Source organism: Anabrus simplex, chromosome 2, assembly GCF_040414725.1.
Source record: "Anabrus simplex isolate iqAnaSimp1 chromosome 2, ASM4041472v1, whole genome shotgun sequence".
NCBI lineage: Eukaryota > Metazoa > Arthropoda > Insecta > Orthoptera > Tettigoniidae > Anabrus > Anabrus simplex.
Genome location: NC_090266.1, coordinates 339,691,923 through 339,719,379, shown reverse-complemented (window position 1 = coordinate 339,719,379; position 27,457 = coordinate 339,691,923). Strand labels below are relative to the sequence as shown.

Genomic DNA, 27,457 nt, shown 5'->3' with positions numbered 1-27,457 from the left:
TCCGCAAAAGTAGGTATTGGGACATAAAGCCATTATTATTATTATTATTATTATTATTATTATTATTATTATTATTATTATTATTATTATTATTATTACAACGTTCTGATTTTTAAAAATAGTTCGTTTAGAACTTTCACATTTTTATTTTTTCCGAAGTTACTTATAGCCAAAATATATTTCCATTTATAATATTAAAGTATGTTATTTTCTCATTTGAATAATATTGGTTATATACGAGAAAACTTCACATACTTTGACTCATTTATATAGCCATTTTTACTTCTTGCTTGGTCTTTCATGAAATATTGTTTCAAAATATGCGTAGACGTGGAAAAAAATATTTTAAAGTTTTGTCGTAAGCACAAAGTGTTGCTTTTTTACTTGATTCTGTAAGCAAAAATTTGTCCGTACCATATTTGTGACTTTATTAAAATTATACTCACTACTTCTTAAATGGGCAAGAATTATTGCTCGGTAAGAAGGGGTTGATATTTCAAAATTCGTGTCCACAAATTAATGTATAAATATTATTATCTAACAAATTACATCTACATACTTAAGTATATTGCTGCATAAAATGTGCCCCACTGTCGGCAGACCTGAAGGTGGTTTTCCGTGGTTTCCCATTTTCACACCAGGCAAATGCCGGGACTGTACCTTAATTAAGGCCACGGCCGCTTCCTTCCTATTCCTAGGCCTTTCCTATCCCATCGTCGCCGTAAGACATATCTGTGTCTGTGCGACGTCAAGCATAAAAAAAAAGCATAAAATGTGTTCAAACCAATTCATCCCTACACTTCAATAAACTATAGCAGTTAACTTAAATAAATATATACGGAGCTCGATAGCTGCAGTCGCTTAACTGCGGCCAGTATCCAGTATTCGGGAAATAGTGGGTTCGAACCACACTGTCAGAAAACCCTGAAAATGTTTTCCCGTGTTTTCCCATTTTTACACCAAGCAAATGCTGGGGCTGTACCTTAACTAAGACGACGGCTGCTTTCCTTTCCACTCCTAGCCTTTTCCTGTCCCATCGTCGCCATATGACCTATCTGTGTCGAGCGACGTAAAGCAACTTGTAAAAAAAAAAATATATATATATATATATTACGATAACGTGTATTATTGTAACATATACACTCATTTGCACCATGAACGAATAGCACGAGTACAATGAACGTTGCCACGCAGTAGTGTCATAGGTTGACACATGTCCCATTTGCGTTTGATGCCGATTGCTTGCGCGGGATTGCCTCTAAGGGCCGAATAAGTTATTTGTAACAACGTGAGCCACAGAGGTATGTTGTGTGAACATTGCAGCATCCGTCGACGGCACATTTGGCAAGCCTTTGATCAGCTAGACGAGTTTCAGAGAGGCCACATCATCGGAATAAAAGAGGCATGTTGGACGTTTCGGCATATTGCTCGCCACTTGAACGGTTCGGACTACCTTCTGCGCCGGTGCTGGATGCAGTGGGAGCGTGAGGAGAGTACACACACACGTCGAGAAGGAAGAAGGACCGTTTCGTCGTGCGACAGGCTGTAAGCACTCCATGGGCGTCGCTGTCAACGCGGCCCAACGAGAGGAGTCACGATGTGGGGTGCCATTTCCTAGGATTCCCGCACCCACAGGATGGTGATTGAAGGAACCCTGACTGCTCGGTTATACGTTCAGGAAATTCTGCGACCGTGTGTGCTTCCCTTTCGAGTGAAGCAGCACAATCCCATTTTCAGGCAGGATAATGCCCGGCCAAAGAATATCTCTGGCCTGCCTACTTCGTCAACATGCTTCCTTCGCCAGCAAGGCCCCCAGGCCTCTCAGCCATCGACAACGTTTGGGAGCAGGTTAGACGGCAACTTCGGAAGATTTTGAGGGTCAGTTGAGCCAGCTGTGGTACGATCTTCCTTAGAACTTCCGACGTATGTATGTATGTATGTATGTATGTATGTATGTATGTATGTATGTATGTATGCATCCACGCCCGACCATATCACCATCTGTGTCTGTACTGCGGCTGGTCCAACGCCGTAGCTACTACCGTAAGTGCATTCTGCAAGTGATGATTGCCCTGCAGTAAATGCTTCGTGAGGTACACTATTTTGAGGTTTTCTTTAAACTAACATGTCCTGTTCCTGTACCCACTTAGGTGCCATTGTTATGGCTCCCTCACGGCCGGCGCGCGATTTTTGGAGTTTGTTTTGCAAATGAGTTTATATTCTAAAACACGTCTTCAGGAAACTTGTAGATACTGTATGTTGTATTGTTCGAATAAGTAACTCGTGAGATCACGATTAAACTATCATTAATAAAAATTGACGTCCGACTCATTGGCTGAATGGACATCGTTTGGCCTTCGGTTCAGAGGGTCCCGGGTTCGATTCCCGGCCGGGTCTAGGATTGTAACCTTCATTGGTTAATTCCAGTGGCCCGGGGGCTGGGTGTTTGTGCTGTCCCCAACATCCCTGCAACTCACACACCACACATAACACTATCTATCCTCTACCACAATAACACGCAGTTACCTACACATGGCAAATGGCGCCCACCTTCATCGGAGGGTCCGCCTTACAAGGGCTGCACTCGGCTAGAAATAGCCATACGAAGTTAATTCATTAATTAAAAATTGACAAGTCAATTAGAGCAAAGATGACACGTTAGGTGGGGAGAAAATAAATGCTAAAAGACTGTGTTAGGAAATAGCTGTTGAGTTTTTCCTCAAAATTCTGTCCCTCTGAATATGTACTACATCAGAAGGGTTTCTATGAGATAGAGGTTCTCTCTGCAAGCCGTTTTTATCGTCCATCTAGGTCAGGATTAAACATTCGTCAATCGGCTGACTCAGGTAATGCAGTTACTCTAAGGAAAATTCGAAATGGTGAATTATTATACAGCGTGATTCAACCGCCCCTTCCAGTGTAGTTTTATGCAACCCGCAATATCCTTTACGTCCTGAAAACATCTGCCCTGCCGGTATGCTCAGACAACACAACCGAATATCTTGGTATTTATCGCCTCACCGTGATAGGACGCCGTAATATTTATACTCGTATTAAACACTGGAAGACATGTGTGTGCCTTCCAGATCATATGAACGTGACACGCCGGCGAAACACTAAATTGATATTGTGACCGCAGTAAACCTAACACTTACTATAAGCAGCCCACTGTGCCGAACAGAACTGTAGTGTATTTGGTAAAGGCGTGGCGGAACGGGCTTGCATGTCAGGCGGGAGGTTCGAGCCTGGGGCGAAGATTACAAATGTTTGAAATATTTGTTTGATACGTACCGCACTTACCTCGGACTCAGCGAGGGATCCCACCTCTACCGCCTCAAGGGCAGTGTCCTGGAGCGTGAGACATTGGGTCGGGGATACACCTGTGGAGGAGGACCAGTACCTCGCCCAGACAGCCTCACCTGCTATGCTGAACAGGGGCCTTGGTGGAGGATGGGAAGTTGGAAAGGATAGACAAGGGAGAGGGAAGGAAGCGGCCTTGGCCTTCAGTTAGGTACCATCCCGGCATTTGCCTGGAGGAGAATTGGAAAACCACGGAAAACCACTTCCAAGATGGCTGAAGCGGGAATCGAACCCACCTCTACTCATTTGACCTCCCTAGGCTGAATGGACCCCGTTCCAGCCCTCGTACCACTTTTCAAATTTCGTCGCAGAGCCGGGAATCGAATCCGGGCCTCCGGGAGTGGCACCTAATCACACTAACCACTACACCACAGAGGCGGACATTTATATTATGTATCCTTCCCTCTTCCTTGTATATCCCTTCCAATCTCCCCATCCCCCACCAAGGCCCCTGTTCAACATAGCAGGAGAGGACGCCTGGGCGAGTACTGGTCCTCCTCCCCAGTTCTATCCCCCGACCCAATGTCTCACGCCTCAGGACACTGCCCTTGGGGGAAAACCAACCCTGGAGGGTAAGCAGATGATGATGATGATGAAGAAGAAGAAAAATGTATTAAACAACATTTAAAACATTACATATATTTCACCTACTTTTAAAAATCAATAACTGTATTCATAGATAAACGTTTTAGGACGGTACAGTTTTTAGAGGTTAAATCCAATTGTTTTATTTTGCAAATACCTGATTTCATAATGATTTTGATTTAATGGGTTGAACTTTCGAAAACCCGTACGGTTTACCGAGCTCGATAGTTGCAGTCACTTAAGTGCGGCCAGTATCCAGTATTCGGGAGATAGTGGGTTCGAACCTAACTGTTCGCAGCCCTGAAGATGGTTTGAACCCCCCTTAACCCCTCTCAGGGTATGGCCTTGGTCAGGGGCAACTGCCAGTCGGTACTGCACACAAATTGTTCGTCAACAGTTAGTTGAATGTAGTTAACATCAGTTCAGATACATCCCATCTCGATATTACCTATTGTAAAAAGAATGTTTTCTTGCGAGAGTGTGCTAGTGCGGTAATCAGACGTAAAACCTTGGTCTCCACGTTTCATGACAATGTTATCAACTAGGTAGGCTATGTTCGCATTTCGATATCGAAAGGATCGGAAGAAGAGGTGGTTTCGGAAATACAATTACATGTTAAAAGGTTACAATCACTGATGAATTGCTGGATTACCGGGCGAGTTAGCCGTGCGGTTAGGGGCGCGCAGCTGTGAGCTTGCATCCGGGAGATAGTGGGTTCGAACCCCACTGTCGGCACCCCTGAAGGTGGTTTTCCGTGGTTTCCCAGTTTCATACCAGGCAAATGCTGGAGCTGTACCTTAATAAAAAAAATTAATTGGGCCTTTCCTCTCCCATCGTCGCCATAAAACCTATCTGTGTCGGTGCGACGTAAAGCCAATTGTAAAAAAAGAATTACTGGATCTTACTGGATTTAATAAAAAAGGTTATTACAAAAATGATTAGAAAACTGCATGTTAAATATGATAAAATCCTGGAAGAAAAAGATTTCCCAAAAAATAAAACACCGAGCTCGATAGCTGCAGTCGCTTAATTGCGGCCAGTATCCAGTATTCGGGAGATCGTGGGTTCGAACCCCACTGTCGGCAGCCCTGAAGATGGTTTTCCGTGGTTTCCCATTTTCACACCAGGCAAATGCTGGGGCTGTACCTTAATTAAGGCCATGGCCGCTTCCTTCCCACTCCTAGCCTTTCCCTGTCCCATCGTCGCCATAAGACCTATCTGTGTCGGTGGGACGTAAAGCAAATAACAAATAATAACAAAAAAATAAAACGTAGAAGATGCATTAAGTTAGAAGGTTTAATGATGAAAATGTGGGGTTAAGCTCCTTGGTTGAGTGGTCAGCACAGTGGTCTTTTACTAGGAGGGTCCCTGGTTCGATTCCTAGCAGGGCCAGGGATTTTTAGCCGTGACTGCTTAATTCTTCTGGCTCGGGGGCTGCCTGTTAGTGTTTGTTACAATAAACACACATCTTCACTGACATACGACACTACCGACCACTAAAGAAACGCGCAATAGTGAATATATCCTTCCACAGAGTGTTGGCGTCAGCAGGGGCACCTGGCCGTAGAACTGGGCTTAATCCGTATGCAGCATGTCCGAATTGAATGTATAATAAATAAAAATTAATATCTTGATAAGTAATAATCATTGGTGGTTTGGTTCTGCAAGTAGAGAAACAATATTTCTTTACATACCTAATATACCTCGATATGCGAATGATTAGTGGTGCGGCAGACGCCCCCCCCCCTCCCCCCACGAACAGCGTGCTTGGTGTCGTGGCCCGATATCGAAAGGCATCTGCCAGTTTCCCGAAGGTGTCTGTGTCATTTCCTGATTGACATGTACGTGGGGAACATAGTCAATTAGTCGAAGTTGATACTCCAGCCGAAAACGATGTTGTCCAAGTCTGACAGACGCGTGCCGTGTTGCGCAAGCGTCTGATCTGCCTAACCTTCAAGGAAGAGAGACAGATGGGACACCAATCTCGCAGGCCAGCTGTACTGTATGTTGGGATGCTTACTTAATTAAAAATTCACACGTTAAATGAAATGTTCAAGAGCAGCTATCACAAATGGTACATCTGCAGTGCAACAAAACACATGGAGAGATGTGGAATACAGTTTCCACGTCTTTTAATGTTGCGCATATGGAGGTGTTTTTGAGTTTCTCTACTAGTAGAAACAACCCGCCAATAATTATCTCTATTAATTCTCAAGATGCAGAGCCTCCGTGGCTCAGGCGGCAGCGCGCCGGCCTCTCACCGCTGGGTTCCGTGGTTCAAATCCCGGTCACTCCATGTGAGATTTGTGCTAGACAAAGCGGAGGGGGGAGAGGTTTTTCTCCGGGTACTCCGGTTTTTCCTGTCATATTTCATTCCAGCAACACTCTCCAATATCATTTCATTTCATTTCATCTCTCATTCATTAATCATTGCCCCAGAGGAGTGCAACTGGCTTCGGCAGCTGGCACAATTCCTATCCTCGCCGCTAGATGGGGCTTCATTCATTCCGGTCGGATGACTGGAAACAGGCTGTGGATTTTCATTTTCATTTCACTTCTCAAGATATTCATATTTATTATATTACACATTCAAGCCGGGCACCCCGTATAATGCCGACCACAAGTGTTGGTAAAAACGAAATGGCGTATGGCTTTTAGTGCCGGGAGTGTCCGAGGACATGTTCGGCTCGCCAGGTGCAGGTCTTTTGATTTGACACCCGTAGGTGACCTGCGAGTCGTGATGAGGATGAACTGATGATGAAGACGACACATACACCTAGCCCCCGTGCCAGAGAAATTAACCAATGATGGTTAAAATTCCCGACCCTGCCGGGAATCGAACCCGGGACCCTGTGACCAAAGGCCAGCACGCTAACCATTTAGCCATGGAGCTGGACACAAGTGTTGGTAAAAGGCCAGGAAGGAGAAGAATAATGATGCAGCCTAAAATGATCAAATTAGGAGAATCATCTATTTCATTATTGAAGATTGTCGTATATATTGTGAATACGAAAAATATTACGAGAAGCAGTCTCTGTAGAATGCTGTGGCTCCAAAATCGGTTAAAATAATCCTTCGCAGCGCACAGGAAAATGTGGGATCATAATCTAAACAGTTACTCAGGATGATATATTTATGACTGTACAGTGCGACGATGCTGAGGTGCTGAATTTACAATTGCGTACTCGCATCGCGGCATAAGGTATCCGGCGATTATTTATCGATTGCATTTGACCTGCTCTTGTAGGTTTCTATAATGTACTCAACTTTGCTAGTCTCCTACTGTCGCAGGGAGAGACAATTGATACAACTGAAATAAAAATAAGAAACATAGATGTTATTATCCGCAAATATCTTCGTCTGATCGATGGAACGAGAGTAAAAATACTTCGTTGAAAATGTATCTAGCCATCGGTTCATGTTCTACCAACATTTAATCCATCTTATTTCAGATTAGGAGAACATTTTTAAGACTGGAGCCATGCAATAGCAATATTGCCTTTAGATAACGCCATAGCATGTCAGCCACGATGTGGCAGCTCTGTGCTTTTCCCCACACCCTGATCGGCAAGTCCACCTGTACACAGTGGCTCAGGTGGAGATGTCCTGCGTGCTCACATGGGACCCTCTAACCTACTTCCACTCTGGCTCTAGCAGATGGGATGCTGGTCCCGTTAGAGCTGGCCGCCGCGGGCCAGGCGGGGCCAGAGAGCGGTCACTAGGTCTCCTGGTACAACGTTAACATCACAAATATGTGCGTGGAGCGTTACCTCCCTTGTTGTTCCATGCTGCGTTGTCAATACAGCATTTAACACTGAACATAAGGGCCTTTCCGTCCTAGCAGTCCGAGTGTCAGGGGCTGGTGATGGGGGTGACATGGTCGGTTTCTTTGCTATTTGTTTTACCGCACCGACGCTGACAGGTCTTATGGTGAAGATGGCATAGGAAAGGCTTAGGGCTGGGAAGGAAGCAACCGTGACCTGGCGTGGAAATAGGGAAAAAACGGAAAACAATCTTTAGGACTACCAAAAGCGGAGTTCGAACCCACTATCTACCGAATAAAAGCTCACACCTACGTGACTCAAACCGCGTAGCCAACACGCTTGGTAATGTGGCCCGTCCGACTTCACCTGCACGGAAAACCTCACCTGATAATGGACCATCATCACTCCCTGAACTGTAGCTGGAAAGGTAGAGAAGGAATTAGAACACTGGCCCATCGAACCGACCACATCCTTTAACGTTGTAGGGTTTAGATCTAAAAGTGAGAGGTCACGTTGCCTTCTGAGGACCCGTTGTTCATCCATTTGTAATTTATCACACCCGGGCGATTTGGCCGAGTTGTTAGGGGCGCGTGGTTGTGAGCTTGCATCCGGGAGATAGTGGGTTCGAACCTCACTGTCGGCAGCCCTGAAGGTGGTTTTCCGTGGTTTCTCATTTTCACACCAGTCAAATGCTGGGGGTATACCGTAATTAAGGTCTCCGCCGCTTCCTTCCCAGTCGTAGCCTTTTCCTATCGCATCGTCGACATAAGACCTATCTACTTGATGCGACGTAAAGCCAATTGTAAAAAAAACCTAAGTTGCACATACGACCTGCAGATACAGGAGTACGGCGTGGTCAGCATGAAGATATCCTCAGCCGTATATGTATGGCTTTCGTGACCGGGTTCGCTGCCTCTCGTATCAACAGCTCCTCAGTTGATCTCTCTACGCTGAGTGAACACCGTTCCAGTCCTTAGCCCAGAACTAAAATACTTGGACTGGCTGGGGATCTAACCCGGGGCTTCCGAGGTTGAAATTAATCACCAAGCTCACAATCAATTATTCTTGAAGTTACTGATGTAGGCTACTAGTTGTAGTAAATGCTGTAGTATACTGTAGACTCCAATCAAGACGAAACTCGTGAATTTCCTAATAATAATAATAATAATAATAATAATAATAATAATAATAATAATAATAATAATAATAATAATAATAATAATAATAATGTCCACCTCTGTGGTGTAATGGTTAGTGTGATTAGCTGCCACCCCCGGAGGCCCGGGTTCGATTCCCTCCTCAGCCATCCTCGAAGTGGTTTTCCATGGCTTCCCACTTCTCTTTCAGGCAAACATGCCAGCCACGGCCGCTTCCTCCCCTCTTCCTTGTGTATCCCTTCCAATTCCCCCCCCCCTCGCACAAGGCCCTTGTTCAGCATAGCATACCTGGGCGAGATACCGGTCCTCCTCCCCAGTTGTATCCCCAACCCAGAATCTCACGCTCACGTGCAGTGTAAGCGATGTGTTCTCTTAACCTATAATTCATCCTTAAGTCCACTTGCAGTTCAAGTTTATTCCTTTTAATGTAATTTCCAGTTCTAGAACTGATAAGAAGACGAGACAAAATGCCGTAATTATGTAAACATAATTTATGATGAAATACTTGTGTTACAACATTAAGTTATATCGTGCATTTACAGTACAGTGATAGAAGAGTTTAGAAGTGGTATAAATGATGACATTCTGTGAGCCATTTGTAAATGTTTATGAAGCGACAAGTATTCTATATAGGAAAGATAAAAAAATATGAAATACACAGGTAAGTACCCTGCTTTTTCCCATTATGGCCTAAGCCTGCCAAGCCAACTGCTGCCCATCTAGATGCCCTGCAAATATTAGAGTACATGTGATCAGCGTGACTACATCCTCAGCGGCATTGCTTGGCTTTCTTGACCGGGCCTACTGTCTGTCGTATTAACCGATCCTCTATTGGTCACACGAGTCTGAGCGAACCCTGTCTCAAGCCTCAGTTTAGAATTAACATTCCTGGACTGGCAGGGATTCGAACTCATTGCGTCTGAGTAAGAGTAAGAGACAAACATGTTAGCCCTACACAAAGAACCTGGTGTAAACATAAAAACTGAAATGGCGTATGGCTTTTAGTGCCGGGCGTGGCCGAGGACAAGTTCGGCTCGCCAGATGCTGATATTTTGATTTGATGCCCGTAGGCGACCTACACGTCGTGTTGATGATGAAATGATGATGAAGACGACACATACACCCAGCCCCCATGCCAGCGAAATTAATCAATTATGGTTAAAATTCCCGACCCTCCCGGGAATTGAACCCGGGACGCCTGTGACCAAACGCCAGTACGCTAACCATTTAGCCATGGAGCCGGACGGCGTAAACATACACAAACTTATATTCTCTATATACGAAGGCGTGGTACTTCTTGCAATGAGGTTTGATACGCGTTAACCTGACTCGTATATTAGTTCCGGTTACTACAGTTACGGTTCAGTTTCAAAGTTGTGATTCAAATGATGATACACGTGCGAAGTGTCAATTGCAAAGCAAAGGACACAGCGAAGTAAGAAAAGTAGTGAATTAGGACCCTTTGATTTCCCCCTGATAATATTGGCAACAGAATGCGACATTAAATTGAAGAATTATCATAGTAACATATCATGATAATATACAGGATGAATAAACAATAATGACACACTGGGAGTACATTATGGGATTCTGTATCACCCTGTAAAACAAAGGTAATTTAGCAAGCTGTTGTTTGGCCCATAAGTTTAATATAACAGGGATTTACAATTGTAACTGCGTGCGGCGCGCCTAAAACTGGCCATTCAAGCGGCGATTTGGTTGCCCAGAGACTGCAATGTGATCGACGGGCGATCAGATGCCCGGTCGAAAGGGATTTTCTTGTCCCAACAATCTTTGCGGCAGACTACTCCCTCAGTTATGAAATGCTGTTTGTGGGGACAATATGGCTGTAGCTGCCGCCGTCATAATTTTAATTAACTGTAGTGAATTAAAAGGAGAGGCTTAAAATATTTCGGCGAAAAAGGTGGTTCGGTAATAGTAATCGGTTCAGTCATGCTGCACTTTTAAGAATGTTAAATTAGAGAACCCAGAGAACTTTATTAATTATCTGAGAATGTCCGGTAGCAATTTTCGCCACCTTCTCAGCTTAGTGGAGCCCCTCGTGAAGAAACAAGAAGCGTGTATGAGGCAATCAATAAATCCTGCGTTTTCCTCACTCATGGTGGACTATAAATCGAAAAAAAAAAATATTTTTATTGACACTACAACGCCAGGTGTACACAAACACCGCCTATATTACAAACTAGCTGATGTACCCGTGCTTCGCTACGGGATTCTCAGAAAGACTGTTTTCGTGGTTTTCCTAACTGAAGTCAACTTAGGCCATTACAAAAACTTCAGTAGGAATGTAGTAATTTTTTTTTTGCTAGGGGCTTTACGTCGCACCGACACAGATAGGTCTTATGGCGACGATGGGATAGGAAAGGCCTAGGAGTTGGAAGGAAGCGGCCGTGGCCTTAATTAAGGTACAGCCCCAGCATTTGCCTGGTGAGAAAATGGGAAACCACGGAAAACCATCTTCAGGGCTGCCGATAGTGGGATTCGAACCTACTATCTCCCGGATGCAAGCTCACAGCCGCACGCCTCTACGCGCACGGCCAACTCGCCCGGTGAATGTAGTAATTAAAAGTAATGTTATCATACAAAATACTCGATCAAATGAATAACCGCACATTTTCTCACTCTAACGAACAGTACTACGGTGCCGATCTAACAGTCCAAACTTCCAGTACTGGAACTACCAGGCCGCAGACAGCCGTGAACACTCCTCTGGCATTATTCCGTTAAATATGCACACTGCCCATTCCAATCAGTGCCTCAGAGTAGGGATTGAATAGCTCGAATGCTATGATGAACCAGTGTGTTACGTACCAGTAGCATCAGAAAATTTATGAACCAGGGGAATGGCATGGTAAAGAAGAAATCTGTCCAACTCCTAATCTACTTCGCGCCAATATTCAGGCAGGCTGTTATACTCGGCACGACCAGGCCAGATGGTCGTGCGGTTAGGGGCGCGCAACTGTGAGCTTGCATCCGGGAGGTAGTGGGTTCGAACTCCACTGTCGACAGCCCTGAAGATGGTTTTCCGTGGTCTTCCATTTTCACACCAGGCAAATGCTTGGGCTGTACCGTAATTAAAGCCAGGGCCGCTTCCTTCCCACTCCTAGCCCTTTCCTATCCCATCGTCGTCATAAGACCTATCTGTGTCGTCGCGGCATAAAGCAAACTTTTAAAAAAACATCTTCGTATACAGCAGTAATCCCATCTATCGGAGATGAGTTGCAAAAGGGACACAAAGCACTTCCCAAAAAACAATGGTCAGTTTAATGTGATTGTTGATCAATGTTATGAGCTTTCTGTATTGTAGGCCTTCACATTCAGTTTTCTTTATACTCTGTAATATTAGGGCGTCTTACAAAATTATTAGATAGCGTCGACTGTAGTTCCTTATTCCCCGACTTTGCATATCGATTTTCATTAAATTCCGTTTACCCATTTTCTCGTGACTTGGCACTGATAAGGACTTAGCAACAAAATTCGTGAATATTTCTGTTATCATAGTCGGTGCGGTAAAAATGTATGACATAAATGATCGGAAATTTAATACTGTATAACTTTAGTTATGTAGTATTTGTCGATAGGACCACTAATAACACAAATATTTGAGAATTACATTTTAGGCCTTCCCTAAACTACCATTTCACGCAGCGTAAATAAAATTATTTATGGCCTAGATTATAGCAACTTATTCCCCTACTTTGCATACCGATTCGCATTAAGATAGGACCACTGATAACATATTTGAGAATTAAATTTTAGACCTTCCCCTAAACTACCATTTCTCTCAGCGTGAATAAGACTATTTATAACCTATATTGTAGCCACTTGTTCCCGTACTTAACGTACCTACACTGAATAAAATGGAAACTGCAACACCCAGAAGGAGTGGTGCTACATTGCTGCAATTGAACATGCAGGACGAGTGTTCGGTTGTAATTCGATGATTACAATTTCAGGTCCCTCTGACCGCAAGTTTGGACAACAATCAATACAGGATGTGCCCACCACGAGCTGCAATACATTGATGAATTCGTCGAGGCATGGAGTCAATAAGGCCCTGGATCGCTTCCTGAGGAATTGTGGCCCATGCTTGCTGCACTGCACGGGTCAGTTGTTCCCGAGTTGTGGGTAGCTGAGGACGGTTGGCCAGTTGTCTACCCATCATGTCCGACACATGCTCAATAGGACTGAGGTCCAGGGATCTGGCGGGCTATTCTAAGGTTGTGATGTAGTGGAGAGCTTCTCTGGAGATGCGTGCAGTGTGAACCCGGGCATTGTCCTGCTGAAACATCCCATTAGCAATGTTCGCCATCATAGGGACAACCCTATCAACGTACTGTCGGGCAGTCATAGTGCCCTCAACAAGCACTAATTGTGATTTCACATTAAAACCAATAGCTCCCCAGACCATAATGCTTGGTGTTGGCCCTGTGTGCCTCTCGACAATAAGATCTGGGTGGCCCCTCTCACCGGTACGTCGGCGCACACGATTCCGGCGATCACTGCGGGCAAGGCAGAAGCGCGATTCATCACTAAAGACGACCCTATGCCATACGTCGACCCACGTCGATCTTTCTCGACACCAGGCCAGCCTTACACGTCGCTGTTGTGGGGTCAATGGAACACCTTCTGCAGGGACACGGGCACGTAAGCCAGCTGCACGCAGGCGATTACCAACTGTTTGTTGTGTAACGTGGGGTGCCGCAGCTGCTCGAATTTGCGCTGCTGTTGCATGGGGTTCCATCCGGGCCATCCGAATGATGCGGCGATCCTCTCTCACAGTTGTCTGTCGCGCTGGGCCTGTGCCAGGTCTACGAGTGTGGGGTACCTTCATTTGACCACTGCTGCCATACACGTTATACCGTAGATGCCTGTCGGCCAACACGTGCAGCGACAGTCCTTAGCGATAATCCAGTCTCACACAGCCCAATTATCCGAGCCTTCTCAAACGGCGACAGTTGTTGATAGCGTGCTCTTCTCTGTCGACGAGGCATGTTTGACGGGGAACACTTCACTGCACAGACTGCAAGTCAACTAAGCTACACCAGAGTCCGTATACTGGAGTTGATTCCTCCGCGACCAATCACGTGAGGAGACCTGTAGCAGCAATCCAATGTGTCTGAAACTTTGATCGTTTACATACCTACATGGCATCGTTCCATATCTTGAAAATCAACACAGACGACCAATGCCTTCATGGTGTTGCAATTTCCATTTTTAAAAGTGTATCTTCAGTAAGATAGGGCCACTAATAACATAAATATTTGAGAATTACATTTAAGCCTTCCCCTAAACTACCATTTCTCTCGGCGTGAATAAGATTATTTATGGCCTAGATTGTAGCGACTTATTACCGGACATAACATACCCATTTTTATTAAATTCTCTTCAGCCGTTTTCTCGTGTACATACATACATACAGACAGACACACAGACAGACAGACAGACAGAAATTATGGAAAATTAAAAAGTGCATATCCTTTTTACTATGGACACGACCGATACAGAAATACCATCCTCTTTAAATTCTGAGCAATGTACAGACAAAACTATTATTTTACATACACTGACTGACAGAGCAAATGCAACACCAAGGAGGAGTGGTTCGAAAGGGATGAAAGTTGGGGGAAAACAGAGACGGCACGGATGAATAATTGATGTTTATTTCAAACCGATATGCAGGTTACACAATGCGCACGGCATCGACTCAGTAGGATGTAGGATCACCGCGAGCGGCGATGCACGCAGAAACACGTCGAGGTACAGAGTCAATAAGAGTGCGGATGGTGTCCTGAGGGATGGTTCTCCATTCTCTGTCAACCATTTGCCACAGTTGGTCGTCCGTACGAGGCTGGGGCAGAGTTTGCAAACGGCGTCCAATGAGATCCCACACGTGTTCGATTGGTGAGAGATCCGGAGAGTACGCTGGCCACGGAAGCATCTGTACACCTCGTAGAGCCTGTTGGGAGATGCGAGCAGTGTGTGGGCGGGCATTATCCTGCTGAAACAGAGCATTGGGCAGCCCCTGAAGGTACGGGAGTGCCACCGGCCGCAGCACATGCTGCACGTAGCGGTGGGCATTTAACGTGCCTTGAATACGCACTAGAGGTGACGTGGAATCATACGCAATAGCGCCCCAAACCATGATGCCGCGTTGTCTAGCGGTAGGGCGCTCCACAGTTACTGCCGGATTTGACCTTTCTCCACGCCGATGCCACACTCGTCTGCGGTGACTATCACTGACAGAACAGAAGCGTGACTCATCGGAGAACACGACGTTCCGCCATTCCCTCATCCAAGTCGCTCTAGCCCGGCACCATGCCAGGCGTGCACGTCTATGCTGTGGAGTCAATGGTAGTCTTCTGAGCGGACGCCGGGAGTGCAGGCCTCCTTCAACCAATCGACGGGAAATTGTTCACGTCGATATTGGAACAGCCAGGGTGTCTTGCACATGCTGAAGAATGGCGGTTGACGTGGCGTGCGGGGCTGCCACTGCTTGGCGGCGGATGCGCCGATCCTCGCGTGCTGACGTCACTCGGGCTGCTCCTGGACCCCTCGCACGTGCCACATGTCCCTGCGCCAACCATCTTCGCCACAGGCGCTGCACCGTGGACACATCCCTATGGGTATCGGCTGCGATTTGACGAAGCGACCAACCTGCCCTTCTCAGCCCGATCACCATACCCCTCGTAAAGTCGTCTGTCTGCTGGAAATGCCTCCGTTGACGGCGGCCTGGCATTCTTAGCTATACACGTGTCCTGTGGCACACGACAACACGTTCTACAATGACTGTCGGCTGAGAAATCACGGTACGAAGTGGGCCATTCGCCAACGCCGTGTCCCATTTATCGTTCGCTACGTGCGCAGCACAGCGGCGCATTTCACATCATGTGCATACCTCAGTGACGTAAGTCTACCCTGCAATAGGGAACATGCATGATCCGGGGTTTTAATTAAAAATATGCTAATCTGATTCAAAATTTCGTGCAGAATTCAAAAATGTGATCAGAATGTACAAATAATAACTCCAAACGTGATAAAAATCTACGAAAATGTCACGTCACGCAAGTACGCGATCTCATTGGTCTGACGTCATCGTACAGGTTGACTGAATTAGCAGACGAAATAACGCATAGTGCGCTGTGAGAAGCAGGATACACTTCGCGTATTTCTACTTTACGTTAGTGTCTAGTATGATTAAATTCGAGGTCTATACATCGGATAATAATCTGAGTGGTATATTTTAGACTTAAAATGAATCCTGCGCAGACAGTGAGGCAGAAAACTTATAAATGGTGTGGAGTTCCGATGTGCAATAGCACATCGCATACCATACCAAACAAATTTTTTATACATGTTCCAAAGACGCTAAAACTAGGGAGAAATGGATTTTGGCGAGCCGGAAAAATGCTGGTGATATATCGGAAAAGTCTACAGTTTATTTTTTTGAAGATTTTAACGTAAGATGAATTTGTTTGAATTTTCAAATCATTTTTCCATGTCAGCTGTTCTAGTGATAAAACTTTAAATTTTAATGTATGATGCTTTATTTAAATGTTTCAATTACATCTTGGAATATGAAAGTAATAAACAGTGCATTAAATAATGCTGATTATTAAAGTATTCTCCAAACCTAACCTATGTTTTGGGTGATCCATGTCAAGATAATAAATCAAAGGGGTTATGAACCATTTTGACAGCTCTAATTCTACCAATATATCTTGGCATGGGACAGTTATGTATGTCTTTATTGAAGAGCTTAATTGGTAAACAAATTTAGGCTATATCTAAATAGTCTATAATGTAACAAAGAATAGGCGTGTACATCACGAAAGGAAACAACGTGAATTTAACAAATGTATAACTCTACACACAACCAATGCTTGTTTGTTGGGGTCTTATAAGTTGACAATGCTCAATTATAATAATTATCATAATATTAATGAAATAAATAACATAATTGCACACAGGTGAAAATAGTGATGTAGGTGTTTAAAATATTATCCAACTTAGCCTAAGTTTTAGGTTATACAAGCCAAGTCAATAAACCGAAGGGTAAAAATACCGCGCGAGTTGGCCGTGCGGTTAGGAGCGCGCAGCTGTGAGCTCGCATCCGGGAGATAAAAGGTTTTGAACCCCACTGCTGGCAGCCCTGAAGATGGTTTTCCGTGGTTTCCCATTTTCACACCAGGCAAATTCTGAGGCTGTACCTAAGGCCACGGCCGCTTTGTTCCCATTCCTAGGCCTTTCCTGTCCCATCGTCGCCATAAGACCTATATGTGACGGTGTGACGTAAAGCAAACAGCAAAAAAAAAAAAAAGTCACAGCACCCAAAGACATTCCTGTATTGAGCGACTAAAATGTCACCAGGACACTTTTCTTTCCTGATATGCTCAGCTTGTTAAAAGCCAAATGTAATTAATGTTATTGGCTTCACGCCCCGCTAACTACTTCTACGATTTTCGGAGACGCCGATGTGCAGGAATTTAGTCCTGCAGGAGTTCTTTTACGTGCCAGTAAATCTACCGACACGAGGCTGACGTATTTGAGCACCTTCAACTACCACCGGACTGAACCAGGATCGAACCTGCCAAGTTGGGGTCAGAAGGCCAGCACCTCAACCGTCTGAACCACTCAGCCCAACTTGTGAAAACTAGATGAAGTCATATTTATCTTTATCATGTTTAACTTTTTCCCTCCACCAAGATATTTAATTCTCTTTCATGGGCCCCGGAAGTGGGTAGGCCATTTGCCCCAACCATAAATATATATTTTTTTTAGAAATGATAGGTTATAGACCTACAGTACTATGATCTTTCTTTCTTTCTTTCTTTCTTTCTTTCTTTCTTTCTTTCTTTCTTTCTTTCTTTCTTAATCAGTTTATCCTTCAGGGTTGGTTTTCTCTCGGACTCAGCGAGGGATTTCACCTCTACCACTTCAAGGGCAGTGTCCTGGAACGTGAGACTTTGAGTATGGTGATGAAACTGGTGAGGAGGGCCATTACCTCGCCCAGGCGGCCTCACCTGTTATGCTCAACAGGGGCCTTGTTGGAGGATGGGAGGCTCGGAAGGGATAGACAAGGAAGAGGGAAGGAAACGGCCGTGGCCTTAGGTGCCTGGAGGAGAAGTAGGAAAATACGAAAAACCACTTCGAGGATGGCTGAGGTGGGATTCGAAACCCTTCTACTCAGTTGACCTCCCGAGGCTGAGTAGACCCCGTTCCAGCCCTCGTACTATTTGTTTTCAACTTTCCTGGCAGAGCCGGGAATCGAAACCGGGCCTCCGGAAGTGGCACACATTAACCACTACACCACAGAAGCGGACTAGTACTATAATGCTACCTATATGTTTATGTTAGTGCTGAAATCCGATTCCTTACTTTACTAATGCTGAAAGCCCGAAAATGTAATGTTATTCTTTAATAGGGGAATCAGTCCAGAAGGAAATATTGAAAGTGATGTGATATCTATCCAGGTTCGTTGTTATCCTAATACTATGGGTTACAGTACATTGCACATATATAAAAGACGCCACTTACAAACTTGCTTGTTATCCGCTAATTTCTGCGGCCACAAAAGTCACATTTTTCAAGAATGATGACATCTACACATGGTAGATTGACTGTGCTGTTTTGAACCTTTCTTCTGTCATTTCGAAGTTATTCGCGATCATGAATAATAAACGATCGGCTTTTAGCAACGGCTGATGCACAACGGCTGGTAGAGCTCCATGCGGTACTGGATCGTGACGTCACAGCGCGCCGCTTACGTCAGAGGCCGTTTCACTCGCCTTGCGGAAAGGCACTATTAAATATTTTTTTAATGGTAGAAAACAAGGCAACATACCACAATGTAATACGTTTACGTACTATTTCATTGGTGTACTTTTCGAATAAAAATTTTTTGAAAATGATGCATGTTCCCAATTGGCATAAAGTTCTGACCACTCCTTCTTGGTGTTGCATTTGCTCTGTCAGTCAGTGTATTTAGATTACATTTCAGGCCTTCCCCTAAACTACCATTTCACTCAGTGTGAATGATATTATTGATAGCCTAGATTATAGCGACTTATTCTCCGACTTTGCATACCAATTTTCGTGAATATAATAAATATAATATAATATAATAAATAATAATAAATAATAATAATAAATAATAATAATATAATAAATATTTGAGAATTAAATTTTAGGCCTTCCCCTAAACTACCATATTTCTCAGCGTGAATACAATTATGTATAGCCTATATTGTAGCGACTTATTTCCCATCTTTGCGTACCGATTTTCATTAAGACACGACCACTAATAACATAAATATTTGAGAATAAAGTTGCAGGCCTTCCCCTAAACTACCATTTCCCTCAGCGTGAATAAAATAATTTATAGCCTAAATTGTAGTGGTTCATCACCCGACTTCACATTCCGATTTTCATTAAATTATCTTCGGCCGTTTTCTCGTGATGCGTGTACAGACAGACAGACAGACAGACAGACAGACAGACAGACAGACAGACAGACAGACAGACAGACAGACAGATATTACGGAAGAGTAAACAATGCATTTCCTTGTTACTGTGGACATGACCGATACTGAAACACCATTCTTTTCAAATTCTGAGCAATGTACAGATAAAACTCTTATTTTATATATATAGATGGTGTCTGCTGCGGAGTACATGTGACTGGGGCAGCGGTGCACATGCGCAGACTCCCTTGTGATCGCCCGATATCATCGCTTGGCACCACATACGGCATTTTTATGGCATCCCCATCGCCCGACGATCCCCACATCTCTCGGTAATCCGGTGCATAGACAGAAATTTTCTGGCAATCAAAACATCGCCGGGCGATTACGAGTTTGCCGGCAATTTGATCGAAAAGGCCCTATACACGAGGTGATATTCGTGCAATCGGATCGCCGCGTGTATGGCTGCTTTAAGCGGCAGGTATCATGCTGGAGCTGTTCGATTAGCTCACTGAGACGAGTGATGGACGAAGAAAAATATTAAACACAAACACCGTTGTTCGAGTATCCCTCGCGCATGCGTTTATTGTCGTTCATTTTTCCTTTCCTTCTTTCTGCTAATGAGTCGAATTTTATCGAATTTTATTCGGTACAATGCAGTATTTTTGTGTACGTTTCGTACCTTTACAGTTCAACTTTGAAACATACGATTAACTTGTTTCAGGCGTAAACTTACATTCTTCTTCTTTCATACCAAATAAATCCAGTGGAGATTAATAGGGGATACAGTAAGAGTTGTATGAAATGAGTTAGGTAGGCTACAGTAAATGTCACAAATGGAGACGTACTGTACAGTACAATTTCACACTTCACTTTCGAAGTCCAGGATTTTTTCAGTGAGACAATACCTGCACTTACGTGCAACGGTCTCTTTAGAGAAGATGTTCAAAGCAACCACCCTGCATTTCCAAACATTTGGCAGCTTACTTGTTGGACTCTGCTCAATACATCTGCTTCAACCATTGCCGAAGCAGCATGTGCGTGAGATATTAGGTCTTGTACATTCATAGGCGGAGTATCATACACTTGCTCCTTCAAGTATCCCAACAAATAAAAATTCTACTGGATTAAGGTCCGAAGAACGTGGAGCCAGAATTTTGGACTTCCATGACCAATCTGTTTTCTTGGCAAGGATCGATTTTAAGTATCTGCGGACATTAATTTCAAAGTGTGGGGGCGCACCGTCATGTTGGAACCATAATCGTCGCCGAACATCAAGTGGCACGTCATTTAGTGCGATAGGCAAATTGCTGGAAATAAACGCGCATTCAGTTTGCCCGGCAGTTGGTAAGAGCCCAGAAGCACTCTTCTCAGGAAGAGTACAAAAATCAGTTTGCAATGCTATGAATAGAGGGCTATGAAAAAGCAGCAGTCCAGGACGGAGTTAGGCAAGGCTGCAGTTTTCCCCTCTATTTTCAGTGTTTATGTAGAACAGGCGGTAAAGAAAATCAACGAGAAATTTGGAAAGAGAATCACAATCCAGGGAGAAGAAATCAAAACTCTGAAGTTTGTCGATGATATTATTATAATCTGAGTCATCAGAATATTTGGACCGGGCGAGTTGGCCGTGCGCGTAGAGGCGCGCGGCTGTGAGCTTGCATCCGGGAGATAGTAGGTTCGAATCCCACTATCGGCAGCCCTGAAAATGGTTTTCCGTGGTTTCCCATTTTCATACCAGGCAAATGCTGGGGCTGTACCTTAATTAAGGCCACGGCCGCTTCCTTGCAACTCCTAGGCCTTTCCTATCCCATCGTCGCCATAAGACCTATCTGTGTCGGTGCGACGTAAAGCCCCTAGGAAAAAAAAAGAATATTTGGAGAAATTGCTGAATCATAAGGACATAGTGTTGGAGTATAGGATGAAAAATAAATAAATAAATAAATAAATAAATAAATAAATAAATAAATAAATAAATAAATAAATCCAATACAAAAGTAATGGATTGCAGTCTAACGAAGCCGGGTGATGCAGGAAATATTATGTTAGGAAATGAAGTGTCAATGAAAGTGTACTTGGGGAGTCGGATAACTAACGATGGCAGAAAGACGACATAAAATACGGACTAGTGGAAACAAGGACGGCCTGTTTTAAGAAAATAAATTTGCTCACTTTGAACATTGATATGGAAATTACATGTTTTAAAATGACTTCGTCTGGAACGTAGATTATATGGAAGTGAAATAATAACTAGAACTAACTCAGAATGAAAGATAATAAAAGCTGTTGAAGTGTGGAATGCTGAATTTGAGATATATCATTAACGAAGACACACTAAATCGAATTGGTGAGAGAACGATTTCGCGAAATTTGACCAGAAGAACAGATAGTGACAGGAAACATCTTAAGACGCCCAGGACTTGTTCAGTTGGGTTTTGAGGGAAGTCTAAGGGTAAGAACGATTGGGGTAGACCAAAGTATGAATTTGACAAACAGAATGTCGTGGTTACTTAGAAATGAAAAGTTTAGCACAATAAATGGTGGCATAGAGGGTTGCATCAAACAAGTCTATAGACTGATTACCTAAAAAAAACAACGAATCGTATAGCGTGCTCCGGGTGTGCCATTTTTTCGTCACCCTGTATTGTCATCCTCAGTCAGAAAGTGGCATGATAGCCTATGACCTCAGCCATCCTGGAAGAGGATTTTCCGTGGTTTCCCACTTCTCCAGGCAAATGCCGGGATGGTACCTAACTTAATGCCACAGCCGCTTCCTTCTGTCTTCCTTGTCCATACTCTCCAGTCTTTCCATCCCCCTACAAGGCCCCTCTTCAGCATAGCCGGTGAGGCCGCCTCGGTGAAGTACTCGTCCTCTTCCTCAGGTGTATTCCCACGACTCAAAGTGTCAAGCTCCAGGACATTGCTCTTGAGGCGGTAGAGGTGGTATCCCTCGCTGAGTCCGAGGGAAAACCAACCCTGGAGGGTAAACGGACTAAGAAAGAAAGAAAAGGAAAGAAAGAAAGAAAGATAAACATGCAGTCATTGGCTGCTAATTCCACTGTTCTTATCCTTAAGACAGTCGCCACCATTCAATGATTCAGTCTGTTCTGAAACGCGTTGATCAACAGAGGGGGTCGTCCTTGCAGTAAGGGAATGTTATGTTTCAGGTAATGAAATGGCTTATGGCTTTTAGTGGTGGGAGTGCCGTAAGTCAAGTGCGGCTCGCCAGGTGCAGGTCTTTTGATTTGACTCCCGTAAGCGACCTGAGCGTCGTGATGAGGATGAAATGATGATGAAGACGACACATACCCCCAGCCCCCGCGCCAGTGGAATTAACCAATAATGTTTAAAATTCCTAACCCTGTCGGGAATCGAACCCGGGACCCCTGTGACCAAAGTTCAGCACGTTAACCATTTAGCCATGAAGCCGGACATGTTTCAGGTTTAAGTGCCATACTGTCCCTCTCATTTCCCAGCGTCCGTGCGCACCGATCAGTTCACTCCTACGATCAACACCACTCGAACTGGACAGGCGATGGTGCCAGTTAGGTGAGAGTGTGATTCTAAGTCCATCCTCTGCAAGAGCACATGAACAAAGGCTCTTTTCTTGGAAGAACTGAAGCGCACATTTAAGCCTTAAGTACCCACATGACGTACAGTCACGTGACAGAGGCATGATTAAATGCATCTTGAAGAGTGAAATTCCAACTCAACTGACAACGCAGCGTCCGTACGAAGGTGGCTGCAGTATCTGAACGAGAGATCATATATTTTTAATGTACAGTAGCACTACAATATATCCCGGAGCTGGTGCTTCCTTGTACCATTGCACTACTTAGCACAGCGTGCGATAAGACGTATCAGCGCTTAGACTCTGAGCACAGTATTGAGTCCGGTGAGTAGGCAGAGAGATACCTATTCAGTCAGTGGATCTTTGCATAATATTCATGACTAGAAAGTTATAATGGCTTTCTGGTATAGCTAGTTAGACGATGGCCTCATCTGCACAAAGTTGTAGGATCAAATTCCAGCATAACTTGTCTGCGTTTAAGGGTACTTAAATGCGAGAGACCTGTGCCAGTGAACATAAACAGTTTTCAAAACGTAATTCCCACTGCCACATGTCCCAGTATATTCAGAGTCTATAACAACCTATAACTGCTCGATCATCACATGTCGCTGACGGATGTTTCCTCCATGATCATAAAGACATGAAGTACAGTAATGCTGCATTGAAGAAATTATAGTTGTTTGGTAGACCACGCTGGGTGATGTCCATTCCTTCTGAAAAAAACATTACTACCCTCACATACTATACAGAAATAGGCGAAGTGCACCGGCAGCCATACTTTGTCAACATGTGGGTACTTTCATATTATCAAACAACAATGAACCCCAATGACGTACTCCCGCATCCTCCATACAACCCTGACGTAGCACCAACGCACTACCACGAGATTATACATCTAAGTCATGAACTAAAACCAGGGCGTTCAAAAATAGAGATGACACGGAAAACACAGGAACCAAGTTTTTACAGTACGGAACTGAGGGCCGGATGGTAGGTAATTAGAGAATAACTACGATATAGGACACAACTTAGGGGTTCTCCCTCTTCGTATCCAGTAAAGTTAGAATGACCTTGACTATTAGTACGTCGCCAGTTTTAACGTGATTATGTGAAAACCAGGAACATTCGTCCCAACCTTACCTAAGTATGGCGGGTGTGTCCAGATACTGTACTGACTACGTATTTACAGCTTCGTGTGGTGTGTACCTTGCTTTTGGCAAGCAAGGGAACCACCTTTTGTCACACGTCGCAATACAACCGAGTAAGGGCTCATTCTGGTGTTAACGGTGGTGTTGCTGCACTGTTTGTGATGCTCCATTAGTTCCTGTACTGATCAGTCTTTTTACTTTCTAGATGGCCGGAATTGGATTAAATGAAAACGTTGAACTCTCGGTTCGTTTCCCTGATAGTGGTACCTACATACATTAATTTTAAAGTGTCACTTACTTGCGGCGATACTGTCTCGATAGGATTTAGGATACAATACTTGGAAGGTAGGTACTCTGAGTAGGAATGACCATATGAAAGCTATTTTATCAATCGCCTACCATTTCTTCCTTTCATAAATTGATAAAAATGAAAACCTACAACCTGTTTTCCAGTCATTGACTGGTTCAGGGATGTAATGAATGAAGCAGATATAGGCTATTAGTACGATGGGGTCGCCACTCCCAAAGTGATTTATTAATGAATGATAGATGCTATGAAATGAGAATCGAGAGTGTTGCTGGAATGAAAGATGACAGGGAAAACCGGAGTACCCGGAGAAAAACCTGTCCCGCCTCCGCTTTGTCCAGCACAAATCTCACATGGAGCGACCGGGATTTGAACCACGGTATCCAGCGATGAGAGGCCGACGCGCTGCCGTCTGAGCCACGGAGGCTTCATAAATTGATACATTTTCATTTATTATTTCTACAAGGACTGGTGTGAACAGCGTCGCCATAAGACCAATGTGTCGGTGCGACGTAAAGTAAAAAAAAGAAAAAAGAAAGAAACTGGTGTGACATGGGCAAGATTAGAATTGGAAATTAGGTGGTTTTGCTTGTGCAACAGGAAATAAATGCTTATATAATGCTTATAATTTAATAATTACACTCCCAAACATATATCACACACACACACACACACACACACACACACACACATATATATATATAAGACTTTACATCCAAATAGCAACTAAACTCTAAAATGGTATTGGCAACCTTTCACTCTGCTAACGAGGGTTGCACCGCAACTAAATAGTCTTTGTTCACTATCACCTTATGGTCAAGAAGGCGAGGGTTAGGGTGGAGATGTCCTTTACGACTTCTTGGAAACAGCTGTGTCTTAACACGCCCAGAACTACGCATATCCACCAGTCTTCTCATCTTGGAGACTCTAGTTGCAGTGACAGTCAACTACAATAAGGCGTAGGGGCAGTTGAATGTGCTGACAGTACATTTCGGCCATTATTTTCGAACAACTTGGTATATGTGGTTAGGAATTGCCTCACGTCGAGATCAATCTCAGTTTACCTTCTAGTTGTAACCACGCGCTCGGATCGTCTGACCCTCCTAGAAATATACTGTAATACATTTGGCCCTCATTACAGAGTTTGAACTGGTGTCATACAGGCTGCCTGCCTACCAGTTTCGATAGTCCGATTATGCTGCTGTCTTTTATCAACTAAAGCAGAATAATACTTAACAAATACTGCGGATAAGTTTTACTGGGAGGTACTGAGTGGTCAACAGAGGTTTTTAACATGCCAACTTCAATGACTTGGCGTACCAAGATTTTTGACCGTCCTTCAAAATTAGACTACCTTGGCCACGATTGAACCCACGCACTTGGGATCAGAAGTCGAACACTCGGCCACTGTTCCACCGAGGTACCTAGAAATACATTGCAAGATAGACTATAGTCATGCGATGAGCGTTGTAACCATGATGTAGGCTCCAGATACCAAAAAGAATGACTTTCGTCTTGTCTGTGTGTGTCCTTTACTTAGCACCATTAGCAGCTCAGAGATGTATCTACACACATTGTATCACTTCATACAGGTTCTATCTACATTTCCATTACACACTTTGAGGGCTTGTACGGTGGGGAGTAGCTAACGATTTGAATAGGAACTCCTGTCCGTAAAACTTAAGTTTCCTCGCTACAAGCAAAATACCACCACGTGTCTAAATGTCTGCTACGTCAGTGAGCCGAGCGAAGTACGTATTACAGTACATACGTTGTTGGTGGAGTGCTCAGTGGCACTGTAAGTTTCCAGACAGGGGTCCCTATTCAAAATGTTATCTACTCCTCCCCCTCCCCCACACCGCCGCCTTCTCCCACCAAGTATACAGTGTGTGTAACAGGAATTTAGATACACACTGTATAATATTAATCTTCCTGACATATCCATGTAAGTTGACTATTCTACAATCTCGTTTATTTACCTTTAGTTCAAAGCTTAGTCAGATCTCATGCAATGCACGACACGTCTCCCTCTTTGCAATGGAAATTCACATACATTTTAACGTAACAACAGATGGGTTAGTCCACGATATTAATTTACGTTTCTGCGCATACATTTTAACGTAACGGCAGATGGGTTTGTCCACGATATTAATTTACGTTTCTGCGCATACATTTTAACGTAACGGCAGATGGGTTAGTCCACGATATTAATTTACGTTTCTGCGCATACATTTTAACGTAACGGCAGATGGGTTAGTCCACGATATTAATTTACGTTTCTGCGCATACATTTTAACGTAACGGCAGATGGGTTTGTCCACGATATTAATTTACGTTTCTGCGTCTGAATTCTCCGACACTTCTTCTTCGGTTTACCCACCAGGGTCGGTTTTTCCCTCGGACTCAGCGAGGGATCCCACCTCTACCGCCTCAAGGGCAGTGTCCTGGAGCTTCAGACTCTGGGTCGGGGGATACAACTGGGGAGAATGACCAGTACCTCGCCCATGCGGTCTCACCGTTATGCTGAGCAGGGACCTTGGTGGGGGATAGGAAGATTGAAAGGGATAGGCAAGGAAGAGGGAAGGAAGCGGCCGTGGCCTTAAGTTAGGTACCACCCCGGCATTTGCCAGGAGGAGAAGTGGGAAACCACGGAAAACCACTTCCAGGATGGCTGAGGTGGGAATCGAACCCACCTCTACTCAGTAGACCTCCCGAGCTGAGTGGACTCCGTTCCAGCCCTCGTACCACTTTTCAAATTTCGTGGCATAGCCGGGAGCCGAACCCGGGCCTCCGGGGGTGGTAGCTAATCACACTTACCACTACACCACAGAGGCGGACTGAATTCTCGGACACAGCAATCAATAACAGCAACATTGTTCTGAGTTCCGGCCGGTCGTTTTAACAATAGCAGAAGGCTTCTGATACAACCAGTCACGGTGGTTTGGAAATCGTGTCGTTTGAATTAACTCTGTGTCCTTATCAATTTACCAAACGTCATTGAAGAATAAACGTCTATTGAAGCAATATCAGCTGTTGATGAAATGGCTTCAGAATGCAGTGCATTTAGCTAATGAAACGTAGAAA

General features: G+C 44.3%; 1 protein-coding gene across 1 annotated transcript in view; it reads left to right on the top strand.

The window, feature by feature from the left end:
• LOC136862812 (metabotropic glutamate receptor 5) overlaps positions 1 to 27,457 on the top strand; it is a 302,293-nt gene that overhangs the window by 67,994 nt on the left and 206,842 nt on the right. The window lies entirely within an intron of this gene.